Genomic DNA, 12,350 nt, shown 5'->3' on the forward strand with positions numbered 1-12,350 from the left:
TGAAACCCATTTTTCTCTCTCTAACTTTGTCTCTCTAAAACTCCATTGATTGGAGCTTGGTTTTCTTCTGTTTTTCTCTTCTTTTCTGGTCGGTGGAGTGTGGGAAATATCGTGGTATGCTCGTGGGTCAATGGAGTGAGATATTTATAGGAGAATTTTGGTGGTGTAGGATATGATTGATTTTAATGAAAATTCTATCTCTTGGGCTTTGAGATGGACGAGATAAGGACGAATATATGATCAGGGAGAAAGTAGAGACTGAGTAGGAGATGGAGAGATGGAAAGAGTGTGCATGCATGCAAATTGAATAAAAATAAGATAAATAAGATAAGATCATTATATTTGTATATATCTATTAAGGAAAAGAATTTTATTATTCCAAATAATACTTTTTAAATGATATTATTAATGATAAAAATTACGGGTTGTTACAATGTTCAATGATTTAGCTTTCAAAATACCCCTTGTAAACCGCCTTAGTTATCTAAATCGAATAGTTTTTCACCATATAGTATTGAATATGATTCGTAGATTTCTTCATAGTCATTCAACTTAAGTACCATAACTTGCAATCGTTGTTTGATATCAGAGCTAAAAACTAATATGTGGCCAGCTTGCAAGGCATAAACAACAACAAACGTCTCCCATATATCACCAAAGAAGTATCCATTATCATATTGAACAGGTCATTGTGCTCCACATATCCCCAATTTAATTTCTTCATAGCCAAATTGTTGGCAAAAGCTATTTAGCTTGGCGGTTAGTTTCTTTAAATGATAGATGTTAAAGATGAGTAGTTGAACGGATAGGCACAAGATTTTGTAAGCTATAAATGTATACTAAACAGGTAATGCATGGTGACAAGCTCGATAGTTGATTGGTGGACAAGCAGTGACCATACATCTAAATGCAAAGAAAGGAAAATCTTATCATTGGATTATATTCGTAATATTGCAATTCCAGTGTTGGATTGGTAAAATAGTAATCCAACCGTAGTCCTTTTTAGAATTTTCTTCATTAAATATCAAACTCAACGTGTCTGACGCAAGCAAATAGGAACAAATAATCCTTGCCAAAATTGTGATCACGAACAACATTCATTTATCCTGTTGTTAATCAGGAATTTTTCATTTTCAAATACCAAACTCTGTTACCTCTATGAATCATTGCAACTGCTTTCGTTGGTGCCAATAGATAATGTAGACACCCCATTCTGGACCATCCATATAACACTATTTTACGGTCTTTTATTTCTCCAATGATGATTATGATCAAGAGCAGTCTGAGGACGATGGTGTGTTTGAGCTTTAAGCGTTCCGAATCTCATCCAAACCCATTTCAAACCCTTAAAACCAGAACCAAACGGCCCCAGCAAAACCCAAACTGGCTTACGCCAGTACTGTGCTGACGTACGCCAATGAACTGCCACGTGTTGGTCATTGACTCAGTTATCACTGGCGCACGCCGGTCAATACATGGCGCACGCCAGTCAAGCCCAATCAAATCAACTTTATTTAGCCACATGGACGAGACTTTTGTGCCACCCTAACGTGGGCTACAGTCCCCCCTGATGATTACACTCAGCAGGGACGTTCCCCCTCTCTCCTACACCCTCCATCAAGCCAAGCCTCATGCATTTAATTCATGAGAGGCTCTCCCACTAACCAAACCAGCCCTAACCCAACTGGTTAAGGCCCTTCCTCAGTCCCTCTCTCCTCTATAAATACCCCATTGCATTAATTTGCAAGGGGTTAACCACATTAAAGAGTTCAATCCCTTCTTCTCTCCTCCCTTGTTCTCTATCTCTCCTCCTCCATTGAAAGAGAAAGGAGAGAAGCCAACTTCCATACACCCCATTATCATTCAGTCATCATCCAACCTCCATCTTCAATCTTAAAGCTCAAAACCACCTTCAAACCTCAACACAAAAAGGTATACCACCTTTGCGTGGCTTTCTGTTTTACTCCTGAGAGGAACCGGTGAGGTCCAGGCTAGTAGTTAATACTAGTCCTAGCCTTAAATTGGTAAAATATAATGATCGTGTGAGATGAAACATGGCGCACGCCAGTCCCGTAATGCCGTACGCCGGTAATGGCAGTATGTGCACCACTGGCGTGGGGATCATTGATCGTCTACTTTTATTTGCTTACATTTCTGTTATCACCTTAGCATGATAATAACCAGTTTTACAACTTTCCGTATCCTAGAACTGTTTAGATGTAGCGTTCAATATTTGCCTTTATCTGCTTTGGAGGGCTTCTGGGATCTCTCTGGTCATGTTTCAGAACCCAGATGGTGCAAAGCCAAGCACTGACCAAACGATGAAATCGGCGTACGGCGTCTTTGGACTGGCGTACGACAGTGTTGCCAGGATCCAGTGGCTGGCCCTTGTACCTAGCTTAGTCTTGGCCTCTTTTCATGTCCCCACACTGTTTATGGGGTATTCTATTTCTTCTCATGGCTTCAAGCCATTCCTGCTGCCTATGGTTTTTATATATATGCTAATATGAAATGCGTGGTTTGTCCTGGGTGTGCGCTGGTCCCCTTCCAGAGCCCAGAGGGTTGCAAACAAAGACTTTAAGACCAAATAAGTGGAGTACACCAGTTACGTGGTGGCATGCGCAGGTCGTACTAGCATGCAGTGGTTCGGCCAGTGCATACTGGTGCGGTGCCTGCTCACGTCCCTTCAAAGCAGCGTACTCCAATTTATTCAGGCTACTCTCAATGCTTGTTCTCAATCTATGTTCATCATTGCAAAGCAAATCATCATCCATAAACATTTTGTCACATAACTACAACTTGTCACAGTTTTAATCCCCATTAACTGTTCCCCCGCCCTAGTTGGCTGAAAAATTATTAACGAGAGAAAGATGCAAATGTTTTATAAAAATGCCTGAGTAGAGACCGATCTCTGGATTGGGCGAGAGGGGTGCCATAAAACCCTTTCCCTCTCGTAACCTGGCTCTCGAACCTCAGATATCGAAAGTGACGACGGACTGGTCTATGCCTTTTCAAAATCAAACAAACGTAGCAAACGTTTTCGAGTTCGGTTCCTTGGGTGTTTCACCGCTAAAACCCGAGTGGTGACTCTGAATCGAGGCGTTTCACCGCGCTTTTCAAAGAGGGCCGCACCAGATTTTAAAACGAAAATCGAAGATTTTGGGGGCGCGTGCCCACAGATAAGAGTTCATAGTGTTTGGTATTTTCCACGTATGAGTGAGCAATTGCATTTGTTGGCAAATCATGTTCCATTAGGTATTGGATATTTTTAAGATTATAAACCAAATCTTACCACTGCCATATTTGGGCGGATTCAATAAATAAAATGCGGGAATTGCATCTGTTCGCTCCGATATAAGGAATAACGTCCCAAGCGTAGTGCTTCAGACGTCATTTGAAGCATAATAATTTGGAAGACCGGGATCGTACCCACGGGAATAATTAATACGGCTTTGCTGGATTTGTAGAAGTAAGCAAGATTTTCGGCTTTTAGGCAGCCAGCTTTGTTTTATGTTTGCGGTGGAAAGTAAAAAGGCTAAATTAAAAGCGAATAAACTAGGATAAAAAGCAGGTTAGGTCTAGGAATTACTAACACCCACGACTCGAGTTAAATGACATTTTCACCCAATTACGCGATCTAAGATACTCAATTAAGATTCCTAAACCGGAAGATAAGATGATTCAATTTCCAAGCTAGCTCTAGAATTTATTTGGCAAACACCTCGAGCGACAGAGCTCCAAGCATCGTGTGGTAAGTAGACAATGCTCTTACCTGCACATGATTAAGGAGATTAACACCTTAGCAATTTGACAAACAAATTCGAACTACACATCGATTTTCAAACCAAAAATTTAAACTTTATTGGTAAAAAATGCAGTTTACTTGAGCCATAAGGTGCTAATCACCCAATGACCTAACCCTAAAAAACTACTCACACATATCTATGAAGATAAGAGCAAGCAAAAATCTACTAAGCATAGTGAAATAACAATACTTGAAGAAACTAATGTAGACACCCCAATCTGGGCTTCCAGATTAGTTTACTTACGGTTTTTGATTCCCCGATGATGAAATGGATCAAGAACACCCTAGGAATGATAGCGTGTTTGAGTTTTAAGTGTTTGCAAAACCCTTGAACCTAACCTAGCCTAAGCCAATTCAAAAACCAAAAACCCTACTGATGGGCGCCAGGGCGCAACCATCCCGCGTCGGGGCGCACCATCGCGCGCCTGACTCACTCCATCGCGTGACAGAGCGCCAGGGCGCACCATCGCGCGACAGACTGACTCCGTCGTGCGACGGTCCAACCTACCACCAACCTTTCTGAATGAGGACAGTTGGCCACCAATGCAACCTCAGCCAGGCCTCGTGGACTGGCTGAACTCCTCTGTTTCCAACCAGATTCACCCCCATCTCCTCCTATAAATACCCTCCATTTGTTCTCTTTCAAAGGGTTAACAAAAATTGGCATTCAAAGGTTTACACCCTAAGCACCATAAAGAGCATAGCTTGTTCTTTTTCAACTCAAACACCTCAAACAACCTCAACCTCAATTCAAAGCTCAATTATCTTTCAAAACTCAAGAACCGAAGGTATAGCTTACCTTTGTTCTGCTCTCTGTTATGATCCCTGAGGGGGGCTGGCAGGGCCAAGGCTGGTAATCAATACCAGTTTTGGTCCTAAAGCTGGCAAGGTTTCAAAAACCGTCATGGTAGGAACCAGCGCGCGATGGTCCCACTGTAACACCCAAGATGTTTAATTATGCTAATCATGCTTATTTAAGTATAAGTTAATCATAGATGTTAAATTATGTGATTTTAAGTGCTTATGTGTCCTTTATGTGCTATGAGACACAAACGAATTATATTTGAATTATATGCCATGTATATGATTTATGTGTTATGAGTCAAATTTCCTAAGACAAAACATAGAGATTCATAAAATAAGGTTATGGGTCAATGTGAAAATATTATTGGGTACTTATTTGAAGAGAATGTTTTGTGAGGGTTCATTAGATAATTAGATCACCCCTTTTCTAGACAATTCCAGATGTAGAAGGAAGAAAATAATAACAGCCCCCACCCTCTCATTCCTTGCAACATCCTATGTCTCTCACTCCTCTCAAGAAAAAAATCAAGAAGGCTCCCCATCTTCTACTTCTAGGGTTTTGGTTTTAGGGTTCAATCAAGTTTTTGGAGCAAGATTCAATCTTAAATCCATCTCTCACAAAAGTGTTTGAAGCTCTCTCAATCCATGGTTTAAACCTAAAAGAGGTAAATTTTCTTGTAGTGAGTTTGAAAAGAAATCTGTCCAGAAATTTACTGGAATCTGTACCTTAAGCCACGAATTTTTAGACCTAGTAAATCATCTTCAAAAATTATGAAATTTTTATGGGATGTTCCTCCGTGAGTCTACAATGTTGTGTAAGATTAGTATTCCTTAAAACGAAGTCTAGAAAAATCTCGCACTAGACTGCACTCTGTTTTACTGCTACTGCTGAATCTCTGTTTTGGCCTTCCGTTTTTGGTGTGTTTGACCTAGTTTCGCATTACGTTATTTTCTGATATTTTTATGTGAGGTACCCATATGTGGCTAGTGTATTGTGTCCAAAAATTAGAGTAAAACTCAAAGAGAATAATTTTAAACAATTCGTTTACTAAGCTGCGTGCTGTTTTGGACTATGCTGAATTCTGCAGTTTTGTTCCTTATTCTTCTAATTTGTAAGGGAAGTTCTTGGCCACGTAAATTCTCAAGAAAATTTGACACCATGTGAATATGAGTCCCCTTTATGCGTTAAAATTTTCGAGACCTAGTTCATTGTGTATTTGTGTTTGTGTTTATCCTCAAGAATTGTTGGAGCATGTCATAGTTAACTTATCATTTTTTTTTGGGAATCATGCATGTGCATCATTTTATGAGTTTTTTGTGTAAATGATGAATGTTCATATACAATATGTAGGATTTGGTGAACAATAGAAGGATATAAGAGATACAAGTTGATGTTACTTGAAGTGCAAAGGAATGTGAGTAACCTCATACTTTGAATTAGGAAATTTTATAAACTTTTCTTTTCTATGAAGTGTGACTTGATTTTCTAAGTTATGAAGTGATATGTCTAAGTGTTTTGAGTGCTATGTTATAATGAAAATGTTCATTAAAGTATTTCCTAAGATGTTCGAAGTATGTATGTTACAAGTTTTGTTTTACGAAGTAAGTATGTCTTGCCCTTGCTTTACCGTATGTGCCCGCTGGTGGGTTCCATAATAGCCAGCATTATGTGCCCTTTTGGAGGGTTCTATAATATCCAATATGTGCCTTCCTGGAGGGTTCTATAATATCCAGGTATGTGCCCCTGCAGATGGGTACCAATAATCGGTCGGGATCCCGATATGTGTCAAGTATGTATATGTGTGATAAGTTTAGCGGTATTAGTTATGTAAATGCGTTCGAGTACCTTATACTTTCATGTAAGATATCTTTTGTATTTCTTTTAAATGTTCGTAACTAGTGTGCTATATATGTATTGAATATTCAAAACCCAAATTAGAGTATGAGCTTTACTCACTGACACTACAACAAAAAACACCATTGGTGACATGCAAAAATGTCACCAAATGTCCAAATTTTGTCACCTATTGTCTTTGGTGACATAAGAAGAGATGTCATTGTATCCATGACACTGAAAGTCAAGGGTGACAAAATTGTGTAGTTGTCACGGAATGTTATCAACGGTGACAAGAATTTGGTGTCACCGAAGACAAATTTTCTGTGACACAATTGTCACCGAAAGTAACAGTGACAACAATATGGTGTCACGAAAAAGAGATTTTCTATGACAAAAGTGATTTTGTCACAGACAGTAACGACAGCACCATGTTGTCACGGAAGAGAGATTCTTCTGTGACAAAAGTTGTCACTAAAAGTACTTACCATGACAACCGATTGGGTATCACCAATAACCTTTTGTAGTAGTAGACACATAACAATGACACTCTCTTTTGTCACCAAAAAGAGGACTTTCGCAGCAATACAATTTATTCCATATATTATTTTCACCTGCTTACAAATTAAATTTCAGATTTTTTTGTATCTCAACTTAGCAAAACTTAAATTGCGAAGAAGCAAAATATTATTCGAATCAAATATCCATGAAGTCAACATTCATCATCCAACTTCAAAACGTTTCAAACATTCATCCTCCAACAATAACCACTTCAAACTTAACATTACCGAAACTACAAAACATCCATATATCCAAAAAGAACTCAAAACAAGTGTTCCATTTACTCCATCTTGGTTAGCTTTCAAAAATAACTACCAAAAAGTCTTCAACTCCATCTTGCTTAGCTTTCAAACATAACTACCAAAAAGTCTTCAACTCCATTTTCGTTCTTCCAAAAAGCAACTCCATCTCCTTACTTACCTGTACAAAATTGCAAAAAAAAAAAAAATTAATTATATATGTAACGATGTCCGACACATGGACACGCTCCGAACACACTTGCGTGGCTGTTCAAAACCAAGAAGCCCATCTTTTAGTTGTACAGCTTTTATATTGTACAGCTATTATAAGCACATGAAAACTGCAACAACGGCAAATGTGACCCTACAGCGAAGCATCCTACCGACTTCTAAAAGAAATTTACATCCTTCAGATTGTGACACGTTTGATTGTCTACATCACGAGCTAATCTTGAAAAAAAAAAGCTTTCAGCCATCGAACACGAATCAAGCTCATATAAGAATTTAACATCTTTCAGATTGTGATAAGTTTGGATTGCATCACGAGCTAATCTTGAACATCCTGAAGTATATATCCAGAAAAAAAGGTCGCTAGAGGGATCATTACATCCTGATTCTTCGGCCACTCAAAATATGGGCATCTCTTACCCCAGAATACAAACATAATGATACCATGTACAAATGAAAAACAAAGTGCATATTAACAGACAATAAGCAAGGAAAATGACAATTCAGCACCTGGAAATGAAAGCTTAGTCTAAAAGAGAAGTCATAAAAGGAATCAGGAGAAATAAACAAGAAGATAACTGGCACAAAAAATCCACTTATGAGCCTAACTTTAGATTGGGGACCAATCTAATTTATTCCCCAGCCACCCTATGACTAGAATATGCCCATTTGGATAAAGCAATCTAGATGTGTATATATAACTCAGAACCTCCTTCAGCAATATACAAAATAAAAGAGCTCCAAGATGAACAAATCATACAATTTCTCAAAATTTGAGAATAACTCTATCTGCAATCCAACAAAATACAAAAGCTCAAGATGATTTCCATTCAAGCAACCATGAACGAAATACGAAAACAATCCTGGCTGCACATATTATACCTTAAAGCCACCAGCAGTGCCAGCATTTATGATAAGGTCTGGCTGCAACTCGAGGATAGAAGCATAGGTCACAAGAGATGCTGAAATCAATGCCTACACTATCAACTCCTGAAAAGGTTCAAGGACTTAGCAACATGCAATCCATCCTAAACTTTCCACATACACATGCATCAATCATCAGTCATCACAAATGCGTAGGCCCATTCATAAAGTTGTTTTCTGTATATCCCTTTTTTCTTGGGTAAAATACAAAACAATTGCTAGGTAGAGACATCTTTGATAATATCTGATTGAAACTACACACAAATGCGCCAAAATTAGCTGAAGTTTAAAAATTGCTTGGATTAGCTAGAGGTAAATATCCTAAATTATGTGGGTTAGCCAATCGGTGTTACATCAGCCTAGACAAAAGTCACCAGCACTCATACTTGTCAACCAGGGAGTACTGAATTCAGTTGCACATAAAGACCAGCTGGAAAAAGGTCTTAGTAGCAGAATCAGCAGTCTATCAAAACTCACTAAGAATGTATGAGAAAGTGTGCACGCAATTGCCAAAGCACATGATCGTCATTGCAATGAAACGAAAAAAATCAAACAAACTTTGGAACCAATACCCACCCAAAATTGTATCCTTTCTAGGCCAGTTATATTGATATTCATGTCTTTGTAAGTACCACAGTAGCGAACCCAAGGAAACCCCATTGGGAACTTGCATAGTTTTGAGTTAACAAATCAAAACCCAAACCAAGCAAGAGAATGTAGCACCTGAAAGCAGCAGTGAAGCAAGTTCACTTCAAATGCCAAAAGGAAGAGAAAAAAAACCACGAGATAATTGAAACTTGGAAAACACTATTTGTAATGTTTGATCCCCTGTGATACAAAATGCAATTGACAAAACACAAAACTGCATCAAACAAAATAGAAACCAATTTTTAACATGACATTGACCCATTTTAAATCAATGTCAAGATTCTATAATTAAGTGAAAACACATTGGATACTTGTTATGTCCACATTCAAGGTAGGTTCACATAAATTTGTCTCCATTATAGAGGGCAATCAAGAACCGAAAAACTGTCCTGCTTCATAATTTTAGTTCTCCTAGGACCATTTCCTTAATCAATCATCACTACTATGCATTTGCTGTTTATGTACCTGTCATAAAAGGACATACCTCTGCTGCCTATGGAATCAAAAACTCTACAATCACACTCTTACACACACACACACACACACTTTGGCCCCACACATTGAAAGTGAGGTGTGTGTGGATCCCACATATGGTTTCTTCCTCGTATCTCACAAGTAGCAATATATACACTCATAAAACATATTTCTATCATGAATATGAAAATACATGTGATTGGACCCCTGCTAGACACAAATCATGCATCCGCCACCGGAAGTCTCAACTCTTAAGGGTGACTGCACAAAATAGGAACTATACCATCGTATCACATAAGATCAACAATTCAACTTACAAAAATAGCAACACTAGCTTCATTAAAAATTCAACTTACAATAAAAATTCAGCAATATCAAATCATCCCACATAATTCTCAACATTCTAGACTAAAGTTTCAGCAATTGAACACCTTATTCAGCAAATAAAATTAAGTTCTCCATGTTTAATCACCAAATTTCAGAACCTAATCACAGTTTCAGCACTTATATACAGTTTCAGGTTCTAATAATACAATTTCAGAAATAGTGAAGTGATAACGAGGTACCCATGTAACAAATTGATAAGGTAAGATCAGTTTGATAAACATCAACTACCTTGATTCATTCCAGTATAGAACCTCTGAGTCATTGTTTGGGTGAGTGATACAAAAAATTATAGTCTCCTAGATAAACAATTACTCAAGCTATCCTAGAAAATTACGAAATGATAACACACAAACACATCACCCTAAACATATATCACCAATTCAACTTACAAATTTGGAATTTTTGTAATTTGCCGATATTCTAAAGAACCCTGAACTACATGTGAATCATACTAAAACTAATCCCCAAAGCTAGCATTTTAACTCTAGGGACAGGGTATGAAAGACGCCTTGTGTTTATATAATGAACATAAACCAGTGCCTAGAGTTAAATTTCGATTTCGTATCTCCACAGTGACCAGTGAAATTGATACCATGGAGTTAGATTTCCACACAAAAAGAACTATTTATGCGAGGAATTAACAAAGGGCTTTACTAGTTCCTACAACCAAACCCTCCTTCCCCACGGGCCACGACACCCTCCCTCCCTGAATCGACTGCCCTAACCAAAATCTCACACCGACTAACAAAACCCAAACCCAATGGAGAAAAATCAGAGATCTAGAGGCATCGGGAGAGAAAGATAAATAAGTAGAGAGAGACTAGCAGCAAGGGTAGCCCTAAATTAGAGAGAGAGAGAGAGAGAGAGAGAGAGAGAGAGAGAGAGGTAAACCCTAAATCAGTACGGTTTTACCCAATCTTAAAAAAAAATCACCAAATTAACACCTCCTTTATCCATCAACCTAAGATCGTAGAAAAGAACTGAAAAACGGAATAGAAAAGCAGAAGTTGGGAGTTGCCGTCCAACTTTCGAAAGTTTGGGAGTCGTCGTCCAACTTTCGTAAGTATGGGGAGTCGCCGATCGAAGAAAAACATCAAAAGCAGAGGGAGAAAGAGGAGGACGAAGAGCAGAAGAGAGAAACTTACCAGGAGAGAGAGATCGGACGGCGACAGCAGCAGAGAAAAGGAGCTAGGTCTTTCTTGGTTCACAGCAGCGGCGTGACAAATGAGAACACGAAAGAGGGAAACTTTTGGCTTTAGGGTTTAAGACCAATGCAACTACGTAGTTTCATGTTACCTTTGGAAAAAGAAAAACTATCCCCCAGATTTTATTTGTCCGCGCGAAAATTGGGATCTTTCGGTGACAATTTTATACTTGTCACTAAAACTTGTCTTCAGTGACAAATATTTTGTCACCAAATGATCTTTCGGTGACAACTTTGTACTTGTCACCGAAATTTGTCTTCAGTGACAATTATTTTGTCACCAAATCTCCTCATTATTTACCCCGGTCACCCAAAGATTTTCGGTGACAAGCAGTAAAATTGTTTGTCACCGTCGAGTATATTCAGTGTCAACACCAATTTTTTGTCACCAAAGGGTGTCAAAGAGTGTCACCATTGGCGTTTTTTGTTGTAGTGTGAGCTTTCAGCTGACGGTTTAATTACCAATTTCAAGTGATGAAGTACAATAGCTTATAGGTGCAATGTTTTGTGCAAGTTTGGGCTTCATGGAATCGTTTTGCATATAGAATGGAAGTAGAAAGAAGACTTGTATTTTTGGACGTGTTTGTACTTGTTTCCCTTATGATCAAGGGTGTATATATTTTTGCAAAGTGATGTACATAAGTTATGTATGTTATGGATGTTCATGCTAATGTAATTATGATATCATGAAAATTATCAATGTATGGATGCTCTAGACCAAATGGGTTGTGCTCATTTTGCTTAAACTTGTTTATGGTTACTTTGATTAATAGACCCCACAAATTTAAGTGAAGTTTTCTTAATCGCTTCCGCAAATGTTCAAATTTTTTTTTATTTAGAGCACTTTATTCTGAGCCCATTTGGTTATGTAAGAAGGCCTTATTGGCCGGTCACGGGCCATGATTCCCTTATAAGGGGTCTAGGGATAGCGGGTCGTGACACCCACTCTCTCGCGCGACACTCCAGTGCTGCATGCAATGGATCGCGTGGGGATTGGTGTCCTACTGTTTTGCATTTATGTATATATAGATCATTCTGCAAGTATGATAATAATCAGTTTACCGCTTTCCTTAGTATAAACTGCTAGTCTTAGTTCAATATGAGTTTTTGCTGTTATGGAGTACCCATGGGACCATTCTGGACCTGTCCCAGAACCCAGAAATGTGTAAACCAAGCACTGGTCTAGTTGCGCCAGGGCGCACCATCGCGCGCCAAACTGCCTCCATCGCGCGATAGAGCGCC

Source organism: Rhododendron vialii, chromosome 13a (genome assembly GCF_030253575.1).
Source record: "Rhododendron vialii isolate Sample 1 chromosome 13a, ASM3025357v1".
Taxonomy (NCBI): domain Eukaryota; kingdom Viridiplantae; phylum Streptophyta; class Magnoliopsida; order Ericales; family Ericaceae; genus Rhododendron; species Rhododendron vialii.